At 47.1% G+C, this 17,289-nt stretch overlaps 1 protein-coding gene and 1 long non-coding RNA gene across 2 annotated transcripts in view; both read right to left on the reverse strand.

Annotated features, from left to right (window-relative positions):
• MREG (melanoregulin) overlaps nucleotides 1–17,289 on the reverse strand; it is a 55,639-nt gene that overhangs the window by 13,702 nt on the left and 24,648 nt on the right. The gene's annotated exons all lie outside the window — the stretch shown is intronic.
• LOC130542146 (uncharacterized) lies at nucleotides 2,917–13,434 on the reverse strand. The gene is made up of 2 exons (XR_008956494.1): nucleotides 12,434–13,434; nucleotides 2,917–12,303 (listed from the first exon to the last, which is right to left on the reverse strand). It is a non-coding gene; the product is annotated as an uncharacterized LOC130542146 (long non-coding RNA).

The raw sequence follows: 17,289 nt of genomic DNA on the forward strand, positions 1-17,289 counted from the left end.
CCACCAGCCACCATCCTGCCATGGTCTGGCACAGAAAGGTCCAGTATCTCCCCCGGAGTGAGCAGCATAGGTCTGAGATTAGGGATCTGCTGCCTCCCAGGGCATCCCCCAGCTGACCTCCCTCCCCCTCTCCCTTTCTTCTTCCTTTGCCTCTTCCTGCCCGAGGCTCTGCGTTGGGCCTTCCCATCTCCATCTGCCCAGATGACCCCCCAACGCCACAGCTCCTGCGTCACTACTTCTCTGTCGGTCACTCCCGATCTCCTCCTGACCCCACGCCTCCGCGGAGGGTCTGCACTGGCCCCTTACCTCTGGCTGTCTCCACATGGAAAGGCTGCTGCCCAGGCCACCCTACAGAACCAGTGAGACTCCCTGCCAGCCTCCCCAGTGAAATTAAAAATAACCCAGTCACCTCTTGCACTCTTTGCCTGATCAAGCATTTGATCTTTCAAAAGTTCTTTTTGCATTTTTCTCTTTAAAAAAATGAGATACTGAGGCCGCCCTGTGTGGCAGGTGCCATCCCAGGCATAAAACCCAGTGTGATCACTTAAAGTTGCATTCTCAAAAAAAAAAAAAAAATCCAGTGCAATCGTTTCATAGAGCGCTTTCTAGAGACGTATGAAGTGAGGCTCTGACAGTTTAAATAACGCAGCTGAGATCTCACGGCTATTAGGAGGAGAACCTAAATGTAAACGCAAGTCCGTCTGCCTCCATAAGCCATGCTCCTCCTGGTGTCCGAAGCTGCCACTCAGGCCCGGATTCAGCCCACTGTGCCGTCCTTCCCCATCCCCAGTGTGGAGACTGGGACACAAAGAGGAAAATGGAACAGAACGAGCAGAGACCTTCCAAAAGCGGCTTCTGGCACAGCCACTCGGGTCCAGAATGGGGACAGGCCCCCTCCTCTGTTCTCCAGCTACCCCTGGTTGACACACGCTCACTGCACAGCAGCAGGAGGAGAGACCAGGCAAGCAGATGCCAGTGCGAGGGGCGGGCGGGGGCGGGCCAGGAAGGGAACCCACGGTCCATTATGCACAGGAGCTTTCTCTAAACACAGCTGGTTCTGAACAGTGTCAAGGCCACGGACCCAGGAGAGGCATCCTCTTTCAGGGCTATAAAAGCCTATTTTCTCCATCCGTCAGATACGGTGTGTAAGTGGGAAAGACAGGATTGTATTTCACGGTTCCTAGACAGCCTGGCCGCTCATTAGCCCTCTGCCTCCCCCCCGGCCCAAATGGCACAGGCTCAAATGACAGAGCAGAGAAACTCGGCGTACTCAAGGATAAACAACAGAGAGATGGGCCTTGGACGAGGGGGGAGTGAGGAGTGGTGGCCAAGGAGGGCCCAGGGACCTGGCACTTGGTCCTTGGGGGCTTCAGGGCATGGAGGGCCCTCCAGCTGCTCCCAACAGGGGTTGGCTTTATGGCTTCCGCCTGGCCAGCTCATCTGTCTGCGGCATCTGTTGGTGGCTAAGGTCTATGGAAGTGAGCCTTTTCGGTGGGGTAGAGCAGACTCCGATGTGGTTCCCTCTCTCCAAGTGCGATCAGCCCACCTCTTCAGTGACATAAGAACAAACCTCTGGGTTACAGATCTGCATCTGGGCCTCCTCCCTATGGACCTCCCAGAACGATCCACTTGCTCCTCTACTAAATCCCAGGGAAAGCTAAGCCTAGTGGGGTTCATGATGCCCCCAGGTCTAGGACCAGACTGCTGGGCTGACCACCAGGCCCTGAGGCCTGACCCCCAGACACTCTGAGACTTAAAAGGCAGCAAAGTGAAACTTTTCAAAGGTCTGGCAGTTCAGGCAGTTTGCCTCTATGTACGACTGGGAGCGTCAAATCCCTAACACCATCCTGGAGTGCCTGCTTGGAGCACCTTGGAGAGGCCCAGCCTCCCCCTGGTTGCTGATGCAGTCCCCGGCCCTTTGCAATGCTCATGTGTTTTGACCTAGAACTAAAGCTAGAATGTTGACCTAGAACAAATCAGACGTAAATGCCAAGCAATGCCTTTCCAACTCTCCTTGTTTGTTTTCATTCCCCAGCTCTGCCAGGGTTCTGGAAACAGACTGCTTTTGCAGCCAGAGGCCCCTGACCTAATTCTTTATCTGGTTTTAACCAGATTAAGCCAAAGGATAGCTCACGGCTCCTGCAGCCAAAGTCTGCCAGCAAGGCCATGGAACGAACGGGGCTTCCGAGCAACGAGATTTCAACTCAGTTTTGTCTAATTTGGGGGGTTCCAGCCCACTTCCGGCTTCAGAGTTAGGAAAAGGGCCAGACTCAGGATGTGATTTGGCAAACGCTGCCAGGGGGAAGAACTGGGGCTTGGAGGTTGCATGTGACACTGTTATTCCTAATCAACCAGCTGGAACCAGCTCAAAGTTCTGCACCTCTGGTCACTGCAGGGAAGGATAATAAGTTGCTGTCACCAAAATCAAAGGATAGTAAGACTGCATTCCTGTTCATGGAGAGGAAAGGGGAACTTCAGTGTCTGGCAAAGTAGAAATAACCGATTCAATTCAATGACTTTAAAGCATGTACCTGAGAGGAAGGCTGGTGCTCCCAAGTACTGAGGCAAGTTTAGTTAAGGATGTGTTGTCTGAATCCAGAGTCTAGAAGACAACTAAGATCCAGCTATCCTTCAGCTCCCAGCCCTGTGCTGTCCAGTTCCAAAGCCAGCAGCCACACGCGGCTGGTCTGAATCGAGAAGTGCTCTCAGTGTAAAAGACACACAGGATTTTGAAGACTTTGTATCAAAGGGAAAAAAGAGTGTAAAATGTAAAATGCCTATTAAGAGATTTATAGTGATTATATGTTGAAATGATAATATCCTGAACATACTGGGTTATGAAATTCAATTTTTTATTTTTACTTTTTCAATGTGGCTAGTAGAAAATTTAAAATTACTTGGGTGGCCTGGGGCATATTTTTAGTGGACAGTGCTGATCTAGATAATACTATGCCCGATGTTTGATTTGAAAATGTGGCAAAACTGTGGGGGTTAATGAGCCACTGCTCCTTTTATTGCTAGTGTGTCTTTCAGTTTAGAAGAGGGCTTTCAGGGCGCCTGCGTGGCTCAGTCGTTAAGCGTCTGCCTTCGGCTCAGGTCGTGATCCCAGGGTCCTGGGATCAAGCCCCGCATCGGGCTCCCTGCTCCGCTGGGAACCTGCTTCTTCCTCTCCCACTCCCCCTGCTTGTGTTCCCTCTCTCACTGGCTGTCTCTCTCTCTCTGTCAAATAAATAAATAAAATCTTTAAAAAAAAAAAAAAGAGGGCTTTCACACCCATAATCTCAGGTAACTGATACCTACAGATAGGCAAATGTCCTATTACTTCTAAAAGACATTCAAGACAACAGAAAAGTGGATCATCTGACTGAAAAAAAAAAAAAACAAAACTTTTTTTTTTTAAGTTTTATTTATTTATTGAGAGAGAGAGAGTGCCGGTGCGAGAGAGCACAAGCAGGGGGAGGGACGGAGGGAGAAGCAGGCTCCCCACGGAGCAGGGAGCCTAATGCGGGGCTCCACCCCAAGACCCCAGAATCCTGACCTGAGCCTAAGGCAGATGCTTAACCAACTGAACCCCCCGGGCGCCCCAACCCAAAACTTCTCTATAGCAAGGAAAGAAAATAATAATACAAAGGTAAGCGACATGCTGGGGAAAGTGTTTGATACAAATAACAGCAAGCAGTTAACACAGAAAGAAAAACCACACTTGTGAACAAGAGACATCAAGAGGGAAGTCAGAGAAGGATCAATTAGGAAATAACACCCACTCTTCAAGAATTCTGGTGATGGGTAGTAAGGAGGGCACGTATTGCATGGTGCACTGGGTGTTACATGCAACTAATGAATCATCGAACTTTACATCGGAAACCGGGGATGTACTGTATGGTGACTAACATAATATAATAAGAAAACATTAAAAAAAAAAAAGAATTCTCAGGAAAACAACGAATTTTGCGTTGTTGCTGCTGCTACCTAACCAAATTATCTGAGTCACAACAGACAATGAGAATGCCCGAGGCTGGGCGGGGTGTGAGGAAAGGGGCTCCTTCGTTACAATTGAGAGTTATAAACTGGCATCATTTTATTTTTTTCACAAATAGTGAAATCTATTTGGCAGTGTGTTTCAAAATATATAAAAATGGGTAAAATACTTAGTCCAAGAATTCTAGTTTCAAGACTCTATCCTAAGGAAATAATGTCAAATACAAAAGATGTGAATGCAAACAATATTCATTAAAGCACAAATTGGAAATGCAAAAAAAGTGAAGAAAAAAGACCTAAGATACAGTCATCAGTGTTAAGGCAGAATATTTACTTATTATAATATATATATTTTTGAGACAATTATATACATAATATATATATTGCACATATGTATATGTGTGTACAGTATAAATTACATATGTGTGTAAAGACACTATAGATACACACAATCTCTCCAACAGAACAGAAGAAAAACGCAATAAAATAGTACACTAATGTTTATCTCAAGGTAGAATTCTGTATAGATGATTTTTTTTCTCCTATACTTCCCAAATTCTCCACCATGGTTATGTACTTCTTTTATAATCAAAATAAAAACTTAAAATACCTAAGAAGGATTAGAAGTTATTTCCTACATTCTGGATGGCAACTCACAGACCCTACTCAGCTCATATGACTTCAGTTAATTCTGTTAAACTGAAAATCCTGTGGATAAATTTGCAAGTTGCTCTGTGTGTGTGTGTGTGTGTGTGTGTGTGTGTGTGTGTGTGTTTCTCAGTATTTAGCTGAAAACACTGTTGCCTCAGTGGGGCATTTACTCTGCTTTCCAGGATCTCTGCCAGCTTTAAAGAGGAGGAGGGGGACACAGAGCAAGCAGGCAGAGCAAGGACAAGGTTAGGTGTGGTGAGGAAGGAGCCCCAGCATAGTTGAGATTATCTGGGGATGGCAGGCATTCAAGGGAGCCAGGTAGAAACACAGGGAGAGAGGGAAAGGGAAGAGAGACATCAGAAGTTATAATTTGCTTTTTTAAACTAACAACCCCCCAGATCTATCTCATTTTTTTTCAACCCCAACACTGCTTATTGTGGTGGTAACTTTTTTTTTTTTTTCCTAAGTAGGCTCCATGCCCAGCATGGAACCTGACACGGGGCTTGAACTCACAACCCTGATTTCAGGACCTGAGCTGAGATCAAGAGTTGGATGCTTACCAACAGAGCCACCCAGGCGCCCATGGAGTGGTACCTTTCTGTAATTATTCTTCTGCACACCTTATCACCAGGAGCCCTGCTAATAATTGTTCTTTCTGTGTTTGAAAGCTGTCAGCTTGTTTATTTCCACCTGGCACTGAATCTTCCCAGGCTTTTTCATCTTTGCCCCCTAGGAGGAAGGAGTTAAAGCAACTGGCCTGTGACCCATTCACTCATTCGTGTGTGTGTGTGTTTGGGGGAGGGGTAAGCCCCCCAAGAAAAAGAAAAGAAGGGATGCCTGGGTGGCTCAGTCAGTTGGGCATCTGACTCTTGGTTTCGGCTCAGGTCATGATCTCAGGGTCATGGAATCAAGCCTCACATTGGGCTCTGCATTCAGCGGGGGGTCTGCTTCTCTCCCTCTCCCTCTGCCCCATTCCACCCCCTTCTCTCTCTCCCAAATAAATAAATAAATCTTGGAAGGAAGGAAGGAAGGAAGGAAGGAAGGAAGGAAGAAAAGAAAAGAAAAGAAAAGAAAAGAAAAGAAAAGAAAAGAAAAGAAAAGAAAAGAAAAGAAAAGAAAAGAAAAGAAAAGAAAAGAAAAGAAAAGAAAAGACTGGTGACCCTAGCAGGTGACCTGATCTAGTTTCCTTATAACCGAATCTTCTGGTAACTAGACGAATGACATCAGCTAGGAGGAAGAAACCTTGTCTAGAGAATGCCTTTAGCACAATGTCTCCGGCCAACACATTCCTTAGACTCAAGACACGCAACATCTTTGGGGTATGGCTCCCTGGAGAATGTCACATACGCTACAAAATAATGAAGGGGTATCAAATGGAGGCCTTTCACAATTCAAATGCTTTCCATGACATGAGGTGACCCGGTGAATTTCATTTAGACTCATCTAGTATTCTGAGTCAGAGGTGCTGACCTGTGGAGGAAGGGCGTCCTACGGCAACATCTCAAGGTCCCAGACCGCTCCCTGCTTCAGCTGAGCCTCTCCATGGCCTGTGTCTTTGAAGAATTAGCAAACCTGGATGCTGGCTGCGAAGATCTGTGATCCACATGACTCTGATCTGACGATCTGTGTTTTGCTCCCTCCGCCCCTCCCCCATCACTTGGCTCCTACGTTCTAATTTCTCCATATTTTCATTGTACTCTCTAGACCTCCTCTAAGTTATTGATATCCTTGTAAAGACATGGAGCTGCACACTGAACCAATGTCCCGGTCGCACCAAGCACATATCCAGTATATTACAGCCCTGTGAACACAACCCAGGTCATGTTGACCCTTTCACAAGAGGCAAAAGATGCTTGCTGCTGGCGTCACCTGTCAGTGACAACACCATTCCATCAACAGCTAGGAGTTATTTAAATCCAAGCCGTGTAAAACTTTTGTCCTTCCAATGCCAGTATCTCATTCACTGCCCACCTCTTACTCCCCTCCAACCTTCCACTGAGCCCCGAGAGGCACTGGCTCTCCCACTCGAGGGTCCAGGGGTTACGCTGACCAAGCCTCAAGCATGATGTAAGGCCACAGCCTCGAGGCAAAATAATCACTTAGGCGGAAGCAGTGCTGTCATTGCCCGGAAACTCGCTGGTTAACACTTCTGTTGATAATGATCCCGGGCTTTACTGGCTATTACAGACACACGGATGACCCTGCCAAGCCAATTAGGAGGCTGCCTCGTGAATCCTGAATTCGGCAGCCATTTCCAGTTTTCAAGACCTTCGCCTGGTCAGCATCCACTTGGTTCTTCATCAGCATGGCAGGCTTTTATTAACTCAGACACAGCCCCTACCACGACTCCTTGCGCTGGAAATCCCAGAATGGGAGGGGAAAACCGTGCTGTGGCATGAGTCCACTGCACATTCAACACGCTTGGAAATTACAGTGTATTTTTTAAATTTTTGACTAATCTCACATCATAGATAATTTGTGTAGTCGTTTCCAAAAGAAAAAAAAATCTTCAGTAAATGAGAAATATTTTGCCCCCAAAAAACAAAAAGGCTCAGAAGAGTCCCTCGGTTTCTAGAGAGGACCTCTTCTTCCAAAGGATGACAACATGAGGCAGGGGTGGGGGGAGTCACAGGACGCCCTCCTCAAAGGAGTTGGTTCTGTGTCCTTTTGGTAGGAAAAATCCACGCAGTCATTCCAGTGAAGTCTACTCAGCGGCAAATCAAAGGCCAAGCGTGGATGGCCTCAAGGCGGAGAGCAAATATTTAAGGGTTTACAAGACGTCAGGTCTCTGCTCCCGCTACCAGCTCTGTCAGTACAGCACTGAAGCAGCCAAAGACAATACGCACACAAATGAACATGTCCGGCATGCCAAAAACACTGGATTTGGAAAAACAAAACAAACCTGGATTTGGCCTGCGAGCCACAGTTTTTCTGGAATGTAGAAAAAAAGGTGGCATGGTGGATTCAAATCTACCAGTTTTATTCTCAGAACTATCCACGCCCCGTTCCAAGCACAGCGCATGTATCTCGCTCAAAGGACATGAGTGAAGTCCAGCTCCTTACAACGTAGGTGCCCAGGGATCCAATAGTTAATGTTTCTTGGGTTAAAAGCCACATCACTGCTCCCTAGTTCACAGGCCTTTAAATATGAGGACTTTGAGATCCTGTCCTCCATACATCCCTCCATCAGATGAAAAAAGCAAGCCCAGAGAGGTTGAGTGGCCCGCCAAAGGTCACACAGCAAATCAGCAATTAGTCAGGAGCCAGTGCTAGCGTTGGGCTTGAACCCAGCAACCCTTTCTATAGCACCACACTTCCCCCCATGCTCTATGAAATAAGCACCCACTTTCCTTTCTATCAACCTTTCCTTTTTAACACCTGCCAGAGCTCCGGGTGACAGAGTGAAGTAGGTGAGTTCACAAACTCATTGTGGCAGGAGAGTCTTTTTTCCAAATGATATCTCACATAGAACCCCAATACGAACCATATGTGAAAGTAAGGGTGCCTCTCTCCCTCTGCCTGGTCGCCCTCAAAGCTCCTGGGACACCTCAAAGGGATCCTAAGGACCAAGCAAACTAAGTAAAGACCAAGTAAAGAATAAAAGACCTTTTGACACGAGCACAGAGGAACGGTGGACTGAGTGTCCTGATGGGCAGGTCCAATGAGATTTATCACCTGCTATCCTCTCCGTGCCCCTAGTTTCCAGCACTCTCTCCTCTAATCTTTAGTCTTGCCCTGATGCCTGGGGCCAAGCACGGCAGTGCCCCTCTCTCCCAACCTCCCCCTCCATATCCTGCAATCTTAATCCTGGATCCCATTCCTTTGAAAAGGTCATTTGTGCTGACCTATTAATGATATTAAAGACACGTAAATTAATTTTTGCTAAGACATATGGAATCGGTCTCTGATAAGAATTAATGTATTATTGCTCCCAGATATCAGATTTGAGTTTTAAAGGGGCTTTTTAGTAGTTTCACACAGTGTTTTTGAAATCATATTGAACGACTTTTCCGAAGATATGTGGGCAGGGTCAGGGGCTGTTGGAGATGGGAAATCTTCCACCAGAGCAGTTTAAATTTTATCAGTTTCCTGGTAGATTTCATTGGAGGGGGGACAGGAAGAGTTTCGACTTTATTTTAAAAAGAAGTTGAAAAACCACAGACAGACGCCAAAGCATTGGCCCAAGGTCAAGGTCCCAGTCATGATCCCAACACGGAAGCTATTCTAAGGGTGTAAGAATTGTGAGGCATCTGAGATTTGACTCCCTTACAAGGTAACAAGTTCTCCTGCCACAGTTTCACGAGTGGCATGAGACATGGCAGAAAACACGAGACTCCTGGGAAGAGACAAAGGACCTAGCAATCACGGTTCAGTACTTTTTATGGCCATGCTCTAAGCTCCAATTCCAAAGTAGTAATGGGAAAGCGGTCAGATGTGCAGCAAGTGCATTATGGGAAAGGTACCCTGCACCCAGGGAACCCGAATCTTTTATAATGAACAATAGGCCTGCCTGCCCTTTGCTCTGGAGAGAGAATTACCTACACCTTCCAGGGCTATGTAAACACCCTTGAAAAGACTATCCAGAACAAAAGATAGGCAGGGCCTCCGTTCACAACATGTGCAGACGTCAAGAGATCCATGGAGGGCGCCTGGGGGGCTCAGTCAGTGAAGCATCTGCCTTCGGCTCAGGTCATGATCCCAGGGTCCGGGATCAAGCCCCACGTTGTTGGGCTTCCTTCTCCCGGCTCAGCAGGAAGTCTGCTCATCCCTCTCCCTCCCCTTCTGCCCCTCTCCCTGCTCCTGCTCTTCTCTCTCTCACATAAATAAAAATCTTAAAAAAAAAAAATAAGAAAGAAAAAGAGATTCATGGAAAATTCTCTCGCCACATTTAAGGCCAGGCCTACTCAGAACTCCCAAGGAAGCTCGTCCCAGAATGGGAATGACAGGGGCCAGAGGGAAGGAACAAGTCTTGCACAGGGACAAATAAATAAGCATGTTTTACTTGTTTAGTTAGGAAGTGTTCCCCATTCCTCTTAGAACAAAATTCAAAGTTCTCCCCCCTGCCTTTCCCCCACCCCTATGGGCCAGTGGGCATCCCTGCTCTGGTCCTTGCTGGCTTCCCAGGGCCACACTGCAGAGCCGCTTCCCTGCCTCCCCTGTGGCGGCCACACAGGCCTCGCTGTCCCTGGCATGTACCATGCTCCTTCCTGCCTGGAGCCTTCGTGCCTCCACCATTCCCTCCGCCTGGAATATCCGCCAGGAAGCTCACTCCCTCACTCCTTCAGGCCTCCACTCCCCCGCCCGGAGTCACCTTCTGTCCCCTCAGATTGTCTTATTTTCTTCAAAGTGCTCGTCACAACCTACTTTGTATGTATCTGTCATCAGTCTTCCTTCTGCCCCCGAGGGCAGGCCCCTCGTGGACTGCTATGCTCACAGGGTCTACATCTGTCCACCAAAAGAAACAACTACTTATACTCCTATCAATGGTCTACCTACCACTATGGGTTGAATTGCACACACCCCCAAATTCCCTATATTGGTGTCCCAACCCCCAATACCTCACACTGTGACACTATTTGGAGATGGTGTCCTTAGAGAGATAATCAAGTTAAAAATGAAGTTATTAGGGTGGGTCTTAATCCGGTATGACTGGTGTCCTTACAAAAGGGACATTTGCCATGATTTTGGAAAACAATGTCAACTACTCTCTACTCTTGGATGCAGGAGTTCAGCAGAAAATCATCCCTCTGAAACATGTCATTCAGTATATACTCTCTCTAGTTTCTATGTACCCAAAGGTGTTTTCTATTAAATGTCACTTTAAAACAGGTAAAAAGATTGCGGCACCTGGGTGGCTCAGTCTGGTTAAGCGTCTGCCTTCGGCTCAAGTCATGATCCCAGGGTCCTGGGATCCAGCCCCACATCCAGGGAGCCTGCTTCTTCTCCTTCTTCCCCTCTCCCCACTTGTGTGCACTCTCTCTCTCTCTCTGCCAAATAAATAAATAAAATCTTTTTAAAAATAAATAAAAATAAATAAAACAGGTAAAAAGGAGAAATACTGTGTCGTGGATTAAAATGTTAAGGTGAGGACTAAGGTGTCCATAAAATGCTGTGTTTTTGAACACTTGGCGATCACAGGCCAGGATACCTCTGGGCCTGATCCCGTTCCTCTCAAGGACCAGAACCCAGCCTGTCTCTGCTGAGACATTTACGTAACAAGCCCAGACAGCCGGGAGAAGGTTCCGAGCGAGCCAAAGGAGTAAAAGGTGCATGAACTGTGCAGACGTCTGCTTGCTTCCCTTCCTGGCTGTTTTGCATAGCCCCACTCTAGGCTTTCGGTGGCTGGAAGCAGAGTCAGAGGCAATGGGAAGCAGGAGAAAGAAGAGAAGGAAAAAACCTTTCAAAACTAGGGCGGAGGAACAGGTGGAGTGAGTGGCATAAAGGGCAGTCAGTGTTTCAACATCAGCCCAGGATCTGCCAGCTAGACAGGAGATCGTTTCTCAAATGCCCCTGCCTTACCCGACACCAACCAGATGGCAGAGACACCCCACGTTCTTGTGCAACTCAGGGCTGTGCTCCATGCTGCCTGCCGGCTCAGGTCAGCGTTCACCCCTATCACAAGTCAGCCCCTGCGCCCCACAGAATCCTCTGGGGCAAGAAGCCATCTGGTCCTCCAGTGCCTTGGCCTCCACCCAAGGACCCTGCATCCCAAGCTCTGGCACCATCTCCAAGGGGGCGAGGCCGCTCCAACCCCAATTCAGGAAAGACCATAAACCACAGTGACAATGTGCATGGATGGTCTGGAAACCCCACAGAGAGCACTTAGCCAAGCTGACCTCCCTGCTCAAAAAACCTCTCTTCTTCCTCATTTTCACCAATTGTGATGAATTTGGGTTCGCAAGTTTCTCTTCCAAATCATTCACACACTTCACTGAATTCCTCTGGTTTTCTCCTAATACCCGCTTCTCTTTAACTTCTAGCTGAGCAGAGCCTACGTGGAATAAATGGATGTTTAATTGGGTAGAAAGAAGGGAGAAAAAAATGTTAGGAATGGGATACTCAGCAAGGCGGAGAGCCAGGCCTGGTGAGGAGCCAGTGCCAGGGGGCACAGCCAGAGGGTGACACGAGGGGAACCCTGGAGGGGCCTCCGGAAGCGAGCAGGGGCCCAGAGGGCAGGGAAGGACTTGGCACATGAAGGCTGCCCCTCTCACTGGTCACAACTACACCCCACTTCATCCCGACACATTACCCATCCCCTCCAAACCGGCCTGGGGAGACAAAGGGATCACAGCTGAAGAGTATGTGCTCTAGCGACTTCCCATTAGAAAAAATACTGAAACTTTGATAACTTAACACAGGTTACAGTATTCATGGTCTAAGATGACAGAGGGCATCTTAGAATTTATTTTTGCACATTGCCATGCTTGGGCTGAAAGAACCATGCTTGAGAGGTCCTAGGTCTGAAGGTCTCTCTTCTTACAAGCTGTTACCATTTCTGCTTCTAGCTCCCTCAGAGTCCCCCAGATTGTCAGTGACAGCCTGGGAAAGAGCCCCTGGGCTCATGGATGAAAGGTCCCAGCCATGAGGCGTGGCCTGTGTTTAATAATTCAGCTGCAGCGGATTTTTACCACTACCACTTGTACTTGGTTTCAAAATCTGGTAAATTCACCAAAGCTGGCAAAAAAAAAAAAAAAAGAGAGAAAAGAAAAGAAAAGAAAATCAGCAAATCTGCTCAAACAGGCTGGAGTGCATTCAGCTCTACAACTTCACAAAAACACTCCGGGCGTGCTTCAGAAAGACTCACCTCCTGCCACACTCCTCCCTCACCCCTTGCTCAACATCAGGGCCTGGTTCATCAGCAAGAGCACCTGATCTTCTGGTTCTTGCTTGAAAAACTTGATTCCACAGCTAGGGCTGGCAACCTGCAGCCCCAAAGCACATTTCCCACATGTTTGTGGCCTCTGACCACAAAACATTATTTACGGAAGGAGGACGAGGTTAATTTTGACTCAGGTCTATTGAAATTTGCTCCAAGTTAAGTTCTTTAATTTAGCCATGACTACAACGTGGCATAAGAGCTCGGGCACGGCTTTACCTCAACTCATGTGTCATGAAACATGACAGCAGTTCAAGAGGGTGTCCCCAGTTTGCGTGCCTGGGCCACGTGGCCTGCCTCTTCGATTGCAAAACCACCCGTGGGCACAGCTCACTCCCGTCCTGGCAATAGCTTGATCGTGTAGGTAGCCAGGGCTAGGGCACCCAAATGGAAGGCTGGTTTTATGTGAAGTGTCCTTCTGGAATACTTGGGGGATTTTAAGTCTGAGAAGCAGCAGATCCGGCCCCACCAGAACTGCACTTCCCCTCTGAGTGCAATCAAAACCAGAAAGCAAGCCAAGTGGCTCTTAAGGAAAGCTCTTCAGAAGTCTTGCCGAGACTCCCGAGCTGAGCCCATTCCCGACGGGACGCCCGGCAGGCCGGTGGCCGGGACCTGCACAGGGGCACAAGCGCGGTGCAATCAAGAGCCGCGTTGGGTTATTCTGAGATGAGCGAACCCAACCAAAGGAAGGGGCGGGGGCGGCGGTGGTTGAGCGGGAAGCAGGGGGTGAAGAAGCCCAAAATAAAGCCCTGTTAATTACCATGTGCAGCAGGCAGTTGGAGGGGAAGGGAGCTCCAGAGAAAGAGCCTGATTTAGCAGAAGGATCTGACAATGTTGAAAAGATAAATACTGCCTGATTGCTCCAGGCCGGGTCTGCCCCAGTCCATTTTGGCAGGATTCCTCAGGGTTTGCTCCAGCTCCTCCTAAACTAACTCCCATCTCTGCCCCCTCCCCCTCCCCTTCCCCCAGCACACCCTCCCCACTACAACAAAGCAAAACGGTTTAGAAAGACCCAGGGAAACGGCCACAATGAAGCGTGCTGTGAAATAATGATTTTACATGAAGTCTGCATCCGTGCAGTGGTACAGACATATGATCTAAAACAGAATGGGATAGGCTGGTGATGGGTAGTAAGGAGGGCACGTATTGCATGGTGCACTGGGTGTTATACACAAGTGATGAATCATGGAACTTTATATCAAAACTAGGGATGCACCGTATGGTGACCAACATAATATAATAAAAAAATATTATTAAAAAAATAATAAAATAAAATGGTTTTCAACAGTCCCGAGACCATGAAGTTAAAGGAACACCAAAGTCCCCTTCCCTGCACCCACTTCTCCCCAGAGGTCACCATGACTAACAAAGCTGCTAGGTAACCTTCCAGAACCTCTACCACATATTAGCATTAGCTTTTCTACAAGCGGATGACCTGATACATACCCCCTTAGCAACAGGCCATAACTCCCTTTCGAAGTCAGTACCGAGAAACCCTACCTCATGATTTTCTAACTAGTACTTTCATCGGATTGTTGTATTTCCAGGTGTTTACTCTTTACAGCAACACGGCAAAGCACATATATCTTTGTTTAATGCCGTGAGAATATCCATAGGATGGACCGCCTGCCACGAAACTGCCGAGGGAATTGATTTAATTCGGATTCAATATTGAGGCTACTCCACCTTAAACAGAATTGCAAACTGGTGAATGGAGCCAACATGACAAATGAGGACGCAGAGGCGCTGCTTGGATCACGAGGGAGTCCATTCTGGGGCAACCACTTCCCGTGGGCTGGCTCGTGTCTCGGCCAAGAGAAAAATGCCGGTCTTGGCTGAATGCTGCCACAGTCTGTTTGGGCAGGGATTCCTGCAAGCTCAATAGCCTCATTGGTTTCTGTGCCCCAAGGGCAGCTTTAGATATTAAATAATAAAGAAAATGAGTAGACTTCAATCACAGAAGTGTAGCTACCTAGGGGCAGTAGAGACGATATCATTATCTTTTTTTTATTATTTTTTTTATATTATGTTAGTCACCACACAGTACATCCCTGGTTTTTGATGCAAAGTTCCATGATTCATTAGTTCTGTATAACACCCAGTGCACCATGCAATACGTGCCCTCCTTACTACCCATCACCAGCCTATCCCATTCCCCCACCCACCTCCCCTCTGAAGCCCTCAGTTTGTTTCCCAGAGTCCATAGTCTCTCATGCTTCATTCCCCCTTCTGATTACCCCCCCTTTCTTCTTCCCTTTCTTCTCTTACCGATCTTCCTAGGCTAATGCTAAGTGAAATAAGTCAAGCAGAGAAAGACAATTATCGAATGGTTTCTCTCATCTATGGAACATAAGAACGATATCATTATCTGATTGAGAAAATCGTCAAGAGGTCTCATGGCAGGAAATGGGATGGTAGGACTCGTTGGGCCTTGAGTTCCATTTGCAATAATCCGTGTGCTTCATTTGGACGACAGTGTCTGGAGATATTACATTATTCAAGATTTCTCTTGATTCTACGTTCTGCTGCCTGTCCTCCCAAATCCATGCCTGAGTCTAGTGCCTGAGGCTACCGTTCACCTGGGGGTGTGGTATTCAGAAATATCTATCTACTACCATCAAGGGGCAAGGTGTCCTAACCAAATGACATGGATTATTTGATACTGGAGGGGAAAGCACCAGGCTACCATGATCACATCTGGAGGACAATGGTAGTGAGCATAGTATATGTAATGTACTTAGAGCAGCACTTGGTACACAGTTAGTGCTCCATAAATGCCTCTTGCCATTGTTCTCACTGTCTGATTCCTTTTCACCAAGCTGCCTTCTAGTCCGGTCACTGATTTCCCTTACGGATTTTATTTTAGATCAGAGTTTGCCGGGACCACTAAGGTATATGGCCTACCAAATGATCCTGTGCATTTGGGTTCATACAACAGTCTCCTGTGAATTTGGTTACTGTTCATAAAAACCCCCTGGGATGGTTAATTTTACATGTCAACTTGAGTGGGCCACAGTACCTAGATAGTGGTCAAACGTCATTCTGGGTGTTTCTGTGAAGGTATTTTGGGATGAGATAAATATTTTAACTGGTATACTCTCAGGAAAGCAGATGACCCTCCATGATACGGGTAGACCGTAACCAATCACCTGAAGGCTTTAATAGAACAGAGAGTCATCTCCGTGCAAGAAGGAGTTCTGCCAGCAGACGGCCTTCGGACTTAAACTGAAACTCTTACCTCAGTCTCCAACCTGCCAGCCTCCCTCATCAGATTTTGGATTTACCAAGCCTTCACAACTGTGCGCCAGTTCCTTGAAATACATACCGATAGATAGATAGATAGATAGATAGATAGATAGATAGATAGATAGATGGATGATAGGCAGACACACCTGCTTGTATGTGGTTACATGCATGCGCTAGCCTGAGTTATCCCTCTCTCTCTCAAATAAATAAATAAATCTTTAAAAAACAATAAATAAAATAAAATAAAATAGGACAAAGAAAATTATTCAGCTGTCTGCCCTGAGGACTCAGAATCCTTCTGTACTCTGTAGTCCAGCGTATAGAACGCTGAGTCAGAAACCCATTTCTGTTTGGACACGATCATGAAAAGTCTTTGGGTCTCTCTCTTTTTAATAAGTAGTTTGTCTACATCCAAAGACTGTGGTGAGAGCCAGGTAACACACGCAGGAGGCACCCTGACCATATGACAGGCAGGTGTCTCTGATGATCTCATTTGTTCCAGCGAAAGCCAAAGCTGACCCTGAGGAAGATTACCAGAGACTTAACTTGGTATTCACCTCTGGTGTTTAAAATTTATTAGTCAACTGTAATTTTCAAAAATTACAACTTTGATGCAGCTTCATGGTGTCCATTTCTTCTCCGATTCCACTGGTTTATGCAAGTTGTAAAAACAAACAAACTAATGGAAAGATATAATTGCTCTCAATGAAGTATCCTGCACATGCTTGCCAATAAATATGCGGCCTTCCTTCTGGAAATTTCCACCCTCATAAGCACCATAACGCAGGAAACAGAGGCGCAGCCATCGGTCACAAGGACAAGGAAGTTGCTGGTGTGGAGAAAATTGGCCCGCATTCTGCCCTTCCCCCGACTTCATTTTCCTGGAGGTCCCCAAGTTCTTGTCCATCAACAGTTTCATTGACCCGTTCCCCAAGGTACATTATCTACTGGCTTGCGTGTATTTTTCTGGGGCCTAAAGAAAGGAGGTTTGAGGACAGAGTCTAAAGAACGGCAAAAGGAAGAGTCCCGGCCACTACATTCTAGTATAGGGACGCCCAGAAAAACAGAGCAGAATTCAGGTACAAAAAGAAAAGCTCCCCCCAGTTTCCTGTCCTCTCTCCTTCCCTCCCACAACCAAGCAGCTCTGCCCGACACCAACCTCATCCAGGTTCACCTCCCTGCTGCTGATGTTCCGTGGCCGTGACCGGCCACCACTGAATCTACTGTATGTAGAGGCAGAAACTGATCAATCTGGAGCCACTGGCCATTTTATTGATCAATCGGAGGTTAAGAAAGGTGATCGAAATAAGTGTTAGCAAGGGTAGGGAGAAACTGGAACCCTTGTGCATTGCTGATGGGGATAATGGTGCAACCACTGTGAAAAAGAGTAAACACAGAATGGCCCTATGATCCTTCTGCGTATATCCCCAAAAGAATGAAAGGCAAGAACTCACATAAATATTTGTACACCTGTGTTCATAGCAGTATTACTCACAATAACCAAAAGGTGGAAGTTACCCCCGTGCCCATCGAGGAAT

The sequence above is a fragment of the Ursus arctos genome, unplaced genomic scaffold, assembly GCF_023065955.2.
Source record: "Ursus arctos isolate Adak ecotype North America unplaced genomic scaffold, UrsArc2.0 scaffold_1, whole genome shotgun sequence".
Taxonomy (NCBI): Eukaryota; Metazoa; Chordata; class Mammalia; order Carnivora; family Ursidae; genus Ursus; species Ursus arctos.